The sequence below is a fragment of the Ovis aries genome, chromosome 4 (assembly GCF_016772045.2).
Source record: "Ovis aries strain OAR_USU_Benz2616 breed Rambouillet chromosome 4, ARS-UI_Ramb_v3.0, whole genome shotgun sequence".
NCBI classification, from domain to species: Eukaryota; Metazoa; Chordata; class Mammalia; order Artiodactyla; family Bovidae; genus Ovis; species Ovis aries.
In genome coordinates this window covers 9452774-9468123 of record NC_056057.1, presented here as the reverse complement: position 1 = coordinate 9468123, position 15350 = coordinate 9452774, and positions in this window count along the sequence as shown.

Below are 15350 nucleotides of genomic sequence, written 5' to 3'. Positions count from 1 at the left end.
TTGCCATTCCCTTCTCCAGGGGATCTTCCCAACCCAGGGACTGAACCCGGGTCTCTTGCACTGCAGGCAGATTCCTTACCATCTGAGTCACCAGGGAAGCCCCACATAATATATATATAAATATATTTATATATAATATACACATGTTCATGGGGTCACAAAGAGTCAACACGACTGAGAGACTGAACTGAACTGAATAATATACACTGCATTATACATGTGCAAAGTGTAAGAATTATTATTACCAAATGTGCAAATATTAATAGTACAGATTCTAAGCCAACTTAAGCTTCTACAGCTGACCCAAGTCTTACAGACATGGAACCTAACCAAAGAGGACTTGAACCGTGTCCCAAGTTGAAAACCTTCTGAGAATAATGCTGACCTTCTCATCTTTGTAACATGATTTGTTCCCGGGTAGACAATAGATATTTTGGTCGTAGGGGCCCCCTTGCTGTTCTGCTCACATCCTGCTCCCCCAACCGCTCAACCTTAGCCACCCAGTGGCTGTGCACTTACAGTGAGCCCCCTAGCAGGATGGGGCTGCCCCCTCCTGGGCCCTGTCCTGTGCTCTGATGCACTTTGTGCCCCATTATCAAACTTACCCACCCCATGGCTCCTTCTCTCAGAATTTTGCCATTTCTTCCCAGAGAAAGCATCCCAGGGCAGATGACATCAATCCTGATCACTGATGAAAGGTTAACACATCAGAGTCAGAGTCAGTGGGGGGCACTTCCCAGGTTCAGTGGTAAAGAATCGGCCTGCCAATACAGGCAGGAGACCTGGGCTTGAACCCTGCGTGGAGAAGATCCTCTGGAGGAGGAAATGGCAACCCACCCCAGTATTCCTGCCTGGAGAATCCCATGGACAGAGGAGCCTGGCAGGCTGCAGTGCATGGGGTCACAGAGAGTTGGAGTCGACAGAGTCAGTGGACAGGCAGCCCAGATGCTCTCATACAGGGCACCGATTCCAGCTTTATTCAAACCTCTGAGAGCAGCGGGGAGCGCAGTCGCCACATCTCATCTCCCTCATAAAGGCAGTTGTTCAAGGAAGCGGGCTGGGACAACGGCAGGAGACTGCACGCTTCTCTCTGTACCAGTCCTATGCCAGAGGAAGAGTGCAATCCACAATGCCGAAACTTTTCAAAAGTCACTTGAAAGAGCTTAAAACCAAACAAGTACACTTTGCAATGGAAACTTCTAGCTACATGTTAAAATTCACTAAAGATAAAACCTCAAGCTAGTTTAAAAAAAAAAAAGAAAAGAAAAGAAGTCAACTTTGTGAATTAGGAACAAAGTAAATTAGATCTTGGTCTCATGGGTACTCTAAAGAGATTTCCTACCATTAGTGTCTTGACAGGACTGATGTGGCCGGCTGTGATGAGAAGTGACGTGTTTCTAAACTGGACTGCCAGGCTTTTAACATAAAAACATCCTTTTGGACCTTGAAAGGCTACTAACCCAGAGAGAAAACAAAGCAGAGAGTGCGATCAAATAGCTAAAGTGGGGCGTACCATGACCACTGGGACAGCATGACCATTCTGTGCAAGGTAGGCCACTGCGGCGTTGCCAGTGGGAAAAGAATCATTGACAAGGAGTGTACAGACATAACCTTCTGGACTATAATATGGCATCAGGAAGTGGGGAACTAGGGTCAAACCAACAATGTGACTGTTGGAACGATGACAGAACGCTGCTTCTGTCTTTGCCCTGTCCCTCTTGGGAGACCTCATTCCTTTGGCTTCATTTAGACGTGTGCGTCTGTGCTCACTCACTCAGTCATGCCTGACTCTCTGGGACCCTATGGACTGTAGCCCGCCAGGCTCCTCTGTCCATGGGGTTCTTCAGGCAAGAGTACTGGGGTGGGTTGCCATGCCCTCCTCCAGGGCATCTTCCCAACCCAGGGATCAAGCCTTCATCTCTTACGTCTCCTGCATCGGCAGGCGGGTTCTTTACCACCAGTGCCACCTGGGAAGCCCTTTAGATGTGTAAGTTATATAATTTTATATATTTTTCTGATTTAAAAAATACATGCGTAAGATTGAACCGCAAACATTATAAAACTAAGAGTGGAAGCGACAGTTCTTAGGAGAAACTATTTGTGACTCTACGTGGCAGTTTGTCCAGGGTGTTCTTGCTGTGCTGTGTTAAGTCGCTCAGCCGTGTCCAGCTCTTTTTGACGCTATGGACTATAGCCTGCCAGGCTCCTCTGCCCGTGGGGTGTTCTTACTTGACCTCAGTTGTCTTAGCATTATTAATAACATACCCTTCATTCTCAAAGTCATCCTGTTTGGATGACAAATTGCTTGTTGTTGTTGGCGGTGGTGGTGTTTAGTTGCTAAGTCATTCCCGACTCTTTGCAACCTCATGAACTTTAGCCCACCAACCTCCTCTGTCCATGGGATTTCCCAGGCAGGAATACTGGAGGGGTTTGCCATTTCCTTCTCCAGAGGTCTTCCTGACCCAGGGATCAATCCCGCAACCCTTGCATTGGCAGACAGATTCTTTACCACTGAGCCACCTGGGAATTACTTGTTACTCTATTCATAATGACACTCTAGACTTACGTATGTTAACTCTTCCAATCCATTTTCAGAATTCACTCACCTATGAATTTCAATGGCTCTGAAAGCCAGCTCAAATGTACTCAAGACCAGGGCCCTCACCACCTGGTATCTGCACCATCTTCCTCTTCCCTCCATGTGCTTCTGAATTGGCAGCACCCACAGAGGTTCTGCGAAGGCTTTCCTGCAACCCCTCTGCTGCCCCATTGGAACTGGGCCACTTCCGTTTCATGTCAAAACCAGTTACAGCACCGATGATGCTGTGACATGATAGCTCTGGGCTAAGCTGCTCAGTCATGTCCAACTCTGCAACCCCATGGACAGTAGCCTGCCAGGCTCCTCTGTCCGTGGGATTCTCCAGGCAAGAATACTGGAGTGGCAAATCTGGTGCTCTGGGACAACCCAGAGATGGTGTGGGGAGGAAGGTGGGTGGGGGGTTCAGGATGGGGGGACACGTGTGCATCCCCGGCTGATTCATGTCAGTGTATGGCAAAAACCACCACAATATTACAAAGTAATGATACTTCAATTAAAATCAATAAAGTAAAAAAAAAAGAATACTGGAGTGGGTTGCCATGCCCTCCTCCAGGGGGTCTTCCCAACCCAGGGATCAAACCCAGGTCTCTCACATTCCTGGCATGATAGCTCTAAGGAAACCAAATGTAACCAAATTGCCAAGCATGTAAAGATCCAATGCTTTCAGCAACCCAAAGTCGAGATGAACTCTCAAGTGACCAAGGGCACCCCCTTCATGGAAACGCTGTGTCAGTGAAGTGAGAAAACTAACTGCTAGGATCTTTCACAGCTTTCCTTTAAAAAAAAAATTATTTATTTTAATTGGAGACTAACTACTTTACAATATTGTATTGGTTTTGCCATACATTGACATGAATCCGCCACGGGTGTACATGTGTTCCGCATCCTGAACCCCCCCTCCCACCTCCCTCCCCATCCCAGCCCTCTGAGTCATCCGAGTGCATCAGCCCTGAGCACCCTGTGTCATGCATAGAACCTGGACTGGCGATTCGTTTAAATGAAAACAGTACTATTCTTGTTCATTCTCAGGTTTCCCTTTTGGTAGGCTTTCGAGAAGTTTCCATCAGGATCCATCCAAGGGCAATATGCTCATACGTCCCACTCCAAAAACTCTGCCACTAATTTTCCATCAAGCTGGGTCATGACTCTCAGCCTAAGGTGAGCTGTTTCCCAGGGGGTGCCTTGGTCCTAATTGAAACACAATCCCCATGGTGCCCTTGCTATGCAGGCACGTTTAAATCATAGCCTGATCTTATTTACCACATGCAAGAATTTCTTAATCTATTTATACTCATGGTCCCCTTTCTCTTTACCTTTGCCTTCCTGTCCCACCTTCCATTCAGGCTTCCCAAGCCCCATGGATTTTTTTTTTTAATTACTGCATCGTCTGTTCACCTCCCTGGTGGTCAGTGGTAAAGAATCCCCCTGCAGCAGACACAGGAGAGGGGAGTTCCATCCCTGGGTCAGGAAGATCCCCTAGAGGAGGGCAAGGCAACCCACTCCAGTAGTCTTGCCTGGAGAATCTCAAGGACAGAGGAGGCTGGCGGGCCACGGCTCATAGAGTCACAAAAGAGTCGGACATGACTTAGCGACTAAAAAATGTTTGTTCATTTTGTTAATTCTCAGACTTCTTATAAATTTTTTTCATGGTGGTAGAAGAAAGAATGGGGGAAAACCTTTCATGTAAAAAATCTGTCAACTGTTAAGTTCTAGAGAACAAGACCATGTCATAATACAGACTCAGAGCCACAGACAGATGAGTCCTTAGTAACTGAAGTTCTGGTTCAGAAAACATAACTCAAGGATTTATGATAAATTCTTCATATTATTGCTTCCCAGGTGGCGCTAGTGGGAAAGAACCTGCCTGCCAATGCAGGAGACATAAGAGAAACAGGTGTGATCCCTGGGTCAGAAAGATCCCCTGGAGAAGGGCATGGCAACCCACTCCGGTATTCTTTCCTGGGAAATCCCATGGACAGAGGAGCCTGGCGGGCTGTAGTCCTTGGGGTCACAAAGAGTTGAACAAGACTGAAGCGACTTGGCATGCATTTCATATTATTAACTTTTGGACAGAATATAAATATAGATGCCAAGGCATTAAAATTGGGTGGGTTTTGAACTATGGTGTTGGAGAAGACTCTTGAGAGTCCCTTGGACTGCAAGGAGATCCAACCAATCCGTTCTGAAGTAGATCAGCCCTAGGATTTCTTTGGAAAGAATGATGCTAAAGCTGAAACTCCAGTACTTTGGCCACCTCATGCGAAGAGTTGACTCATTGGAAAAGACTCTGATGCTGGGAGGGATTGGGGGCAGAAGGAGAAGGGGACGACTGAGGATGAGATGGCTGGATGGCGTCACTGACTCGATGGACATGAGTCTGAGTGAACTCCGGGAGTTGGTGATGGACAGGGAGGCCTGGCGTGCTGCGATTCATGGGGTCGCAAAGAATCAGACACGACTGAGCGACTGAACTGAACTGAACTGGGTTTGGGAAATAGAGATGTATTTTCTTTTTCACGGCATCCAACAGCTGACCAAAGGGGAGAGAACAAATAAGAACAGTATTTCTGTCTCTTCAGAATCTGCTCATGGAAAGCCTACTTTTCATTAGGGCTGCTTTATGTTAAGAAGCAAACCATATATGAAAAGCTTCCGTTTGGGTAGCTTTCTATTTCTCACATTTTCTGCCTCGGTGTTCCCAAAGTTTCTCTTGTCAGTCAGCCAGTAGCTGGCTGTTGCATTCTGATGCTATATTCGAATAGAAGAATTCAGGGTAAGGTCAACAAAAGGGCTCTCTGAGATCCGGACAGAGCTGCCTAGCCAGATCACATTCCTGCGTGCTTCGGCACTGGGCTTCCTAAGACCCTGGCCTGGTCTGCCAAATGGGACAAGTTAAGATCATTTTAAGCAGCCTTAAGTCACATTGCAGCATTTTGTACGAAGAAACTGAAATTCGGTGCTAATTAGGAATATTTATATCATGGAGATGTCTTGCAGAGGAGAGTTTTTAAAAACCAAATAATACTGAGTTTTCACCAGAACACTCCTTTAGACTTCCCACTGTGGGACCTCCTTTGGAGGGGGCGAATAGCTTCTAATAACATCTTTTTAAATGTTCTGGGAATGTGAGGAGAAAGTGTTCGTCGCTCAGTCGTGCCTATCTGTTTGTGACTCCCTGGTCTGTCCATGGAATTCTCCAGGCAAGAATACTGGAGTGGGTTGTCATTCCCCTCTCCAGGGGACCTTCCTGCTCCCAGAATAAAATCCCTTGAGTAGTGCCTCAGATGCCCCAACTTGGAAACTCAGCACTGCAGCCTAGAGTTATGCAGACATTTCAGGGCAACAAATACACTTTGAAATGTGTCCATTCCAAATTGACCTTTTGTTTATTGAGAAATTGTTATGCTCCACATTTTAGGAGGTTTACGATTTTGCTGAATGTAAGTCATCATTTGATTAGCTTATGGGAACCTGAAATGCTGCTATCAGAGAAATAATGTGATCTGCTGACTGCCTTTCTTTCCCTGAAATAATGTCACTTGTTACTTTGAGATAACATACCCCATCTTTTTAGTGACTGATCCAGCCAGTGGTGGAACCACACAAAAGAACATAGTGTTTATACATATTATCTAATTGATCTAAAGTAGATTTGACTCAAATAAAATTCTAGCCAGGCAATGTGCTAAGCTAGTGAGATGCTGAGTAAAAGCTAGATATTGAGACTGTAGATGGGCAACGGATAGGGACAATGACACAAACTATGACGCAAGCTCTCTGATGGTGATCACGAGATGCCGTTGGGGTGCGCAGTTGGGACACGTGAGACTTGTGCATCCAGGGCAGGAAGGAGGGGTTGGGATGAATTGAGAGCAGCACTGAAGCATTTACACGACATGTGTTAAATAGACAGCTAGTAGGAATCTGCTGTAGAGTGCAGGGAGCTCGGCCCAGCGCTCTGTGATGACCTTGGGGTGGGATGGGGGCAGAGGGAGGTTCAAGAGGGAGGGGATATATGTATACTTACGGCTGATTCATGTTACTGTATAGCAGAAACCAACACAGCATTGTGGAGCAACCATCCTCCAATTAAAAACAAATTTTAAAAAATTACCACCAAAAAAAAAAAAAAAAGAGTGTCTGTAAGGGTCAGGGAGTCATCAGGCAGAGAACATGTATTTTAAATGATGACGTATTTTTCCAAATCTATCTGAAGTTTTGATGAGGGATGGTAGGAAAGAGGAAAGCAGTGGTTTTTTTTTGTTTTTTTTTTTTGTTTTTTTTTTTTTTTAGAAACTTGAATTAGAAGGACAATAAAAAAGTTTCCCAACAAAAAATTGGACTGACTGGATATTTTTTCTTTGGGCACTAAGTCCACAATTAGATTAAAAAGGCGAATGCATATATTTCACATTATCCTCCCACACACAATGACATCAAACTAGTTGATAGAGCGGGTGGGACACGTGACCGAATTAACACTGAGATTTTCCGATTTGGTCTGGCAAGATGAAGTTGTCCGTTCCCTCAGAGAACAAGATGACATTTATCGGGGTACAAATAAAGGCTCACATTTAGATTAGAAAGTGAAAGCTGAGGAAAACCTGGTTTTCAGAGCAGATGGGCGCTCGGCACCCTGATGGGCTAAAATCTGCAAAACGTTTATTTCACTCTGGGGATCACTTCTAAAGACGGACAGTGACAAACAGGTGCGTCTATGCGAGGGTAAGAAGTCAGGGCTGACTGACAAAAGCAACCTGGCACCGTGCCCCTTGCTGAAGATCTGCTCTGTGACAGTCACCAAAGGCGGGAAAGTGAAGACAGCTCCTTCCCTGTGACCCCATCACTGTCCACCAGGGAAGGCTGACCCCTAAGCAAACGACACCTGGAAAGTCTATATAGTGGCTGCTTACACAGTGCTGTGAGCGCACAGAGAAAGGAAGATTGATTCTGTCTGGGGGGCATGAGGGATCGACCAAGAAAAAACAGTCACGTATGAGTTTGGCCTTGAAGACCTGTGTTTGGATTTCCTCAGTGGAAAAGGTGGGCAGGGCAAAGAGCGAGTGTGGGTGCCTTGCTGGGCGCAAGGACTTCAGAGGCTGCTCTTAGGCCTTCTACCATCTGGAAGAGTCAGCAGTGGCAGGAACTGCATCAGGATTTAGCCTCTCCTCGACACTGGACGGCTTGTGCTGAGAATAATGCTGCTATGGTGGCATTGATGGAGTCTATCTTGTTTTCAATTTTATGAATGTTACAAATTTCATAGTTCATCACTTTACTCTGGCTCCTAGGAAGCTCAAAGACAAAAACTTAACCCTCCTCTAGTGAGTGTGCCCACATGATAAGTCGTTTCGGTTGTGTCCGACTCTTTGCAACCCCATGGACTGTAGCCCGCCAGACTCCTCTGTCCATGGGATTCTCCAGGCAAGAATACTGGAGTGGGTTGTCATGCCCTCCTCCAGGGGATCTTTCCCACCCAGGGATGGAACTGGAGATTCTTATTTCTCCTGCATTGGCAGGAGGGTTCTTACCACTAACGCCACCTGGGATCAAAACCTTGTAATACACCTGTTGCATATTTAAAGTTTCTACTCACCCAACACAGTGCTATTACTTGTAGCAATGTTTTATATTTTCCTATGTTTATGTTATACATTTTGATAAGCTATAGGCATCCTTTTATTAATAGAGTCATATATAAAGAAATAGGTAAGCTATGATCCAGTTCTAGAATTTAACCCTAGAATTTCCTTTTTCAGTTTATTTGGAGGTATGAAAACTATCATGAGCTTCCTTCCTTTTTTACCATTGAATCAATTTCAAAACATTGAAAGAGGCAAAATTGAAATGCACATCAAAACCACAGTGAGATACCATTTCATACTCATTAAAATGGCTATAACAAAAAAAGAAGACAATAACAAGTCTCAGCAAGGATGTGGAGAAATTGAAACCCTCATCCATTGTTGGCAGGGATATAAAACGGTAAGGCCACTTTGGAAACCAGTTCAGTAGCTCCTCAAAACATAGAGTTACTATGAGCCAGCACCACTCTTAAAAGTATACACAAGAGAACTGAAAACATATGTCCACACAAAATCTTGTACACAAATATTTATAGCAGCTTTATTCTAATATACCAAAGTGGAAACAACCCAAGTATCTATAGACTGATGAATTAATAAGCAAAATATGTTATATCCATACAGTGGAATGTTGTTCAGTCATAAGAAGGAGTGAAGTACTGGTATATGCTAAAACATGCATGAACCTAGAAATCATTCGCTAGGTAAAAGATGCCAGACACAAAAGCCACATGGATGGTTCCATTCATGAGAAATATCCAGAATAAGCAAAGACACATTGACAGAAAGTAGATTAACAGCTGACAGTGGGGTGGGGGCAGGAAGGAATGAGGAGGACCTGCTAAAGGGTCAGGATTTCTTTTTGGTGTGATAAAGTATCCTGCAATTAGGTAGTTGTGAGGTTGTAAAACTTTGTGAAATATCAGAAGCCACTGAACTTTACACTTTTTAAAAGGGTAAATTTTATGGTGTGTGAATTACATCTCAATAGAAAAAGACTGAAAAAATTAGTTGGGGCAAGTGGAATGTGTGGGAGAGAGAACAATTTTATTTTCCTGTAAAAGGCTTTAACTGATTATCACTTCAACCATCTCTATTTACTTCAGGTACTTTCTACTGTAACTTTCTTTAAAACTCATCACAAAATTTGTTTTCTGTAGCCATGAAATGTGTACAGTTTGTTAACTGGAGGGGGTGATTTTTTTAATGACATTTTTTTCCTTCTTAGTCATGAGCTGTCCCTTGAGTTAAGTATTAAGACTATGTACAAGTAATAAATTAGTGACTAAACAACAGCATAGGTAATTAGTTAAATCTAATATTTGTTTTTGGAAATTTAATATCCATCTTTACTTAGACCACAAAAACACTTTCATAATTCTGAAGGAGATCAGTCCTGGGATTTCTTTGGAAGGAATGACGCTAAAGCTGAAACTCCAGTACTTTGGCCACCTCATGCGAAGAGTTGACTCTGGAAAAGGTCCTGATTCTGGGAGGGATTGGGGGCAGGAGGAGAAGGGGACGACAGAGGATGAGATGGCTGGATGGCATCACTGACTCGATGGACGTGAGTCTGAGTGAACTCTGGGAGTTGGTGATGGACAGGGAGGCCTGGCGTGCTGCGATTCATGGGGTCGCAAAGAGTCGGACACGACTGAGCGACTGAACTGAACTGAATAAAAATGTTGATCAAAAGCTGTTTTCCATATGCCCATGTGTTATTGTTTAGTTGCTCAGTCGTGTCCGACTCTTTTGTGACCCGCCCCCCCCAGACTCTAACACTCCAGGCTCCTCTGTCCATGGCATCTCCCAGGCAAGAGTACTGGAGTGGATTGCCGTTTCCTCCTCCAGGGGAATCTTCCTGACCCAGGGATGGAACCAAGTCTCCTGCACTGGCAAATGGATTCTTTACCACTGAGCCACCAGGGAAGCTGCATACTCCTTTGCTGGGTGCTAACATGCCATTCACTCTTCCGAGAGGAGGTGTTACTTTCTGGTATATCCCCAGCACAAAGGAAGAAGCCACTTGGAACTTTCCAAGCTTCGGTAGATTGTATGGAATAAAATCACTTCATTCTAAAAAGATGTGACTGTCCTCTCCTCTGTAACACGATTATTCTTCCCTATGAAACAAGTTCTTAACATGCTCAAGACAACATGACTTTAGATACCCTAGGTTTGGTGGGGTTTTTTTAATCTTGTAAAATCAGTTGGGTTATATTTTAGTCCTGTGTTACTCATATTTCCCAGTTACCTGGCTTAATTGATGTGAACAACAACAATGGTGCTTTGAAGTACTCAGGTACAACAGTGGAAATGATCACATTTCTTACTGAATGAATTGCTCTTTCATAAGGCTTTGTTTACGGAAATAAATAGAGTATCACCTTCATTAGTGAATTCCCTGGGAAGAAAGGGCCTTCTAAGAAGTCAGTTGTATGAAAAATCTAAACAAACAAAACCAGAATGGATGGGAAGCTGAGTTGCCTAAGAGGCCTCCATGCTCAGCTTCTGCTAATGGCTGCCCGGCTGAAAATGAAGGGCCCAGGCTGAGGGGAAACAGGAGCCTTTTGAAATCCCTGCTCTGCCTGCCCATCAACCCTCCACCTGTTGCTCTATCTCCCTCTCCGTGTCGCTGTCAGATGCTGTATGTAAGTGAGAGGAGGAGACCCTTCTCCTTCCCTACCTCGTGATCAGTGAACTGACTGGATTCTGAAAGTCTTCTAACTATTAATAAAGAAATCACTTTAAGTTAACCTCTGGCTCAGAGGTAAAGAATCTGCCTGCAATGCAGGAAGCCTGGGTTCGATCCCTGGGTCAGGAAGATCCCCTGGAGAAGGGAATGGCTACCTACTCCAGTATCTTTGCCTGGAGAATTCCATGGACAGAGGAGCCTGGCAGGCTACAGTCCATGGAGTTGGAGTCAGACATGACTGAGCGACTTTCACTCCACTATGGAATTAAAGCCCTATCCTTTAAAAAACAAAAACTTAGAAGAGTTTTAGACGTGGCCTTGGAGAGGGGTCTGTTGGGCACACCAGACTGGAACCTGGCTGTTTCTAATTTTGATCTTCAGGGACAAAGGCAAGCAGGATGGGTCACCTCCCTGCTGAGAGTTCTAAAAAGCTAGTTCTTATAGTTTTCAGGCTCTGAGTCCAGTGAGCTTTCTACACTGTCTTTATAAAAGGAGGTTTGTAGATAGGAGAAAGGGCTAGGGACTTGTCTTGAGGTTGTGTTTGTTAAACCCTTCACACAAGCTTGAGAAACCTCAGCTGTCCCCATCAAAAACTGAGGGAAAGGCTGGTAGAGCAGAGGGTCCTACGAGCACTGCCCCTTCTGTGCATGTAGTCAGCAGTTCCATCCAAGGCCCCACTACCCCGACTTGGTCTGCTGGGGCGTTCTTTCTCCAAGCTAGCTCTCTTTCTGGACTGAGCGCTATTGGTCACTTCCTTAACCTTGCCTAATCCAAATGTTTCAATGAAAACCTCTCAAGGGACTTCCCTGGTGGTTCAGTGGCTAAGACTCTGCACTCTCAATGCAGGAAGCCTGAGTTCAATCCCTGGTCAGGGAACTAGATCCTGAGTGCCAGAACTAAGACCCAATGCAGCCGCATATGTATACTCAAGAATCACCAGTGTCAGAATCACTAGATTGGAGCTTTGGGAATCTCCTCTCCTGGCCAACAAAATCAGAGTCTCTTAAAATGATGCCCCAAAGCCTCATATTTATTAAGCTCCTTGAATGGTTCTACTGTATACTCAATATTAAGAATTTCTAATAATCCATTACCATCTTTGATAAATATTGCATGTTTTGAGGATCATATAGTTTTAGCTCAGTTAGCATTGAATGAATTTTCATTATAACTTGCCTTATCTGAGATCTTCAAACACACCCTATACTGCCTATATTAATTCAACTTGACTCTAATGAAGCTGTATATTATTAAAAACATCTTTATAGAACAATTGCTGCATTCAAATGAACTTTCATCAAATTATCTCTACTTGGGGAAAAAATATAGAGAGGATGAATGGTGTAAATTTTAAAAGAGATAAATGATAATGTATTTGATCATAACTTTGTACATGCTAACTCATTATTGATTTTGAGAAATTCTCTGTATCCCTATATTATCCCTGAAAATTCAGATGCTTGCAAATAATGCATATTTGGGAATAAATGTGAATATTTGAAATCCTTCTTCTTAAATAACTTGCTGAAAAAGGCATATTTTTTCAGACATATTTATATGTATATGGGAGGAAAATATGTACTTTTAGCCCTAAGTCTAGATAGAAAAAAAAATCTTGCAGTTTGTTTTTAGTGTAGGCTAAAAGTCATATTTTAGAGAACATTTTTAAGGATGCATTTGTAATGCTAGAGAAATTTCTCCTCCAAAATGTCAACATAACATTTTAAATTAGGGCAGGCGTGCTCATTACCTGAATTTGTCTAAAAATGCAACCCAGGCAATTGAAATTTTTCTTTTTCAACAAAATGTTTAAATTTAAAGATGAGAACAAATTTTCTCTATGAACATGGTGGTAACTTCATAAAGAATTAAAATCTTTAGTCACAGCTAGAAATACAGATCAAATTAATCTGAAATGGGGTGAATTAGGTAAACCGTTTCTCACATCCAGTGCTTCATTAAAGGGCAAAACTATAATCATTTTGACAGGTGTGTTTCTGATGAAAATCATAGAATTTTATCACCTGCAATTAAAAAATAGTGGGATTATATTATTGTTCACTTGGAAGAAGATGTTTGACATTAGTCAATCATTGTCTCTTTCTGACCTATTTCTAGGACAGACATAAAACATGAATCTAGCGGGAAATGTATTGAGAAGACATATAGGGTAACAAAAAGGGTAGCAAACAAGAGGATATGTAGCAAGAAACATGAAGAAAGATGACATCTGGAATATAAGGAAATCTGGTAGAATTCGAGGGTGAGAACTGATATGCAGCCTACTTAACAGAAAATGGGGTGTAGGGCAATCTATGAGGAATTGACCACTGAGAGAAACGTACTTTGAGAGGACAAAATGAAGAACAGAAGGAATTTAGGAAGCCAGTTTCTAAAACTTGGAATTGTAAAGAATGAGAATACGATAGGAATACTTCTTCTTCTAAAAAAAAGATCCTCTAGCTATTTCCAACATCTAAACGTAGACGTGGCAGGTGGAATTCAAACACTCTAATTCTTAGAGCCTTGTCCTGCATTGATCTAGTCATACGTGTGCTTGAAGTCAGGGCACCAGTCCCAGCTGGTGAGAGTCAGACAGTGAGAGAAAAGGCTTGATCCAATATTGCTGGTTTGGGGATGGGAGAAGGGTGTCAAGAGCCACAGGAGCAGCCTCTAGAAGTTGGAAAAGGCAAGAAAATTGATGCTCCTCTAGAGCCTACTGAAAGAAACATAGCCATGCAAAACCTTGATATTCATAGCCCAGTGAATGCCACACTCGGAACTGTAAGACAGCAGGTTTGTATTTTTGTGTATGGTAATTTGTTACAGCGGCAACAAGAAACCAATACTCTAGACCCTGGGTGGGGGGGGGGTCACCAAGGCACTAGAATGTCCAGCTGCCCTTTCTATATTAAAAAAAATAATGAGATAATGAAATGACCAACTGCGCCCATATAAGCCCTCAACCCTGCTACACTTCAGGCATTAAAATATATTCAGTATGTTCCAGTAACATCAAAGGAACATTTTCACAATCACTATCGAACAAGCTCCCTTTGGCAACATAGGCAACAGGGACAAAGGACTCCTGCAATTCAATTAGTTAGCAGTCTGGTAGAGCAGCTTATTTCTAAAAGGAAGATATGATTCTCTTCCTGGTCATGATTTAGAGTAGCCCTGAAGAACTGCTGCCATGCTACCCAAGTGTGCAACCTACCAATTAGGTCAGAATTGTTAGCATCCACAAAGAAACTGAATTTGAAACGGTGACTCCCACGGTGGGTATGGAATGCAGAAAAATGCACTTATGCTATAAGAGCAACATCACTAGTTCATTAATATACAGAACCTTATTTGTGTCACTTAACCTTAAGGTTGCCCATTAACTTAATCTTTATCTGAATAAGTCTTGCAAAACATGCTTAGCCTGGAAAAAGGATGCAGGAACAATATATTAGTTTTCACTATGCATTTTCAATTTCCATCAGCAATAAACATAACTTACAGAAGGAAGAAGGGAAGGGGAGGGAATTACGGGAGGGAAGAGTGAGGAGGGGAAGTGAGGAGGGGAGAATAATAAGTAGCGGTGTGTGTGTGCTAAGTCGCTTCAGTCGTGTCCAACTCTTTGCAAACGCTATGGCCTGCAGCCCACCAGGCTCCTCTGTCCACGGGATTCTCCAGGCAATAAAGAAAAAGAGAGAAAAGAAATATACAGTGAAGAGAGGAAGGCTAACACCTGTAGATTTAGTGCTTAAGTGAAAGTGAAGTCACTCAGTCGTGTCCGACTCTTTGCGACCCCATAGGTTGTAGCCCACAGAATTTTCCAGGCAAGAGTACTGGAGTGGGTTACCATTGCCTTCTCCAGGGGATTTTCCTGACCCAGGGATCAAACCCGGGTCTCCCTCATTGCAGGCAGAGGCTTTACCTCTGAGCCACCTGCTTAAAATGCTGTCATATACTTTATTTCTTTAATCCTCCCAACAGCCAGATGAATTAGTAAAAAGTTGTTATTACTACCATTTTAGATAAATGTATCTGAGGCTGAGAGCTAGTTGAGATTCAAACCACGTCTTGCAAATCCAAAATTCTTTCCAAGATGACATTCAACCTCTTTGTGCCCACGAGTCTATTATCTTGAAATTGATTTTTTTGAAAAAGAGAAAGATGAAAGGTCATATTTCCAACTCAGGATTACGGCCTTATTCACCAGATGTGTCCACTCAGCTACCACTCTATCTACTCCCATGAGACTCAGTTCTGAGAAAGATTGGTTGGCTTTGGTTTGCATTATATCCCTTTCTTTTTCACCGCTTCCAGTCCAAATGACCCCAACCTGTCTGTCTTGATCAAGCAGACTGTCTCAAGCTGCTCCACACATCTACCCCAGCTTCATTAATGAAGGGACTGACAGTTCCTGAGGCACCTGTGCTGCTCTGTGAGGCCTCCCAAGCCAGAGTGTCTGTGTGTGAAT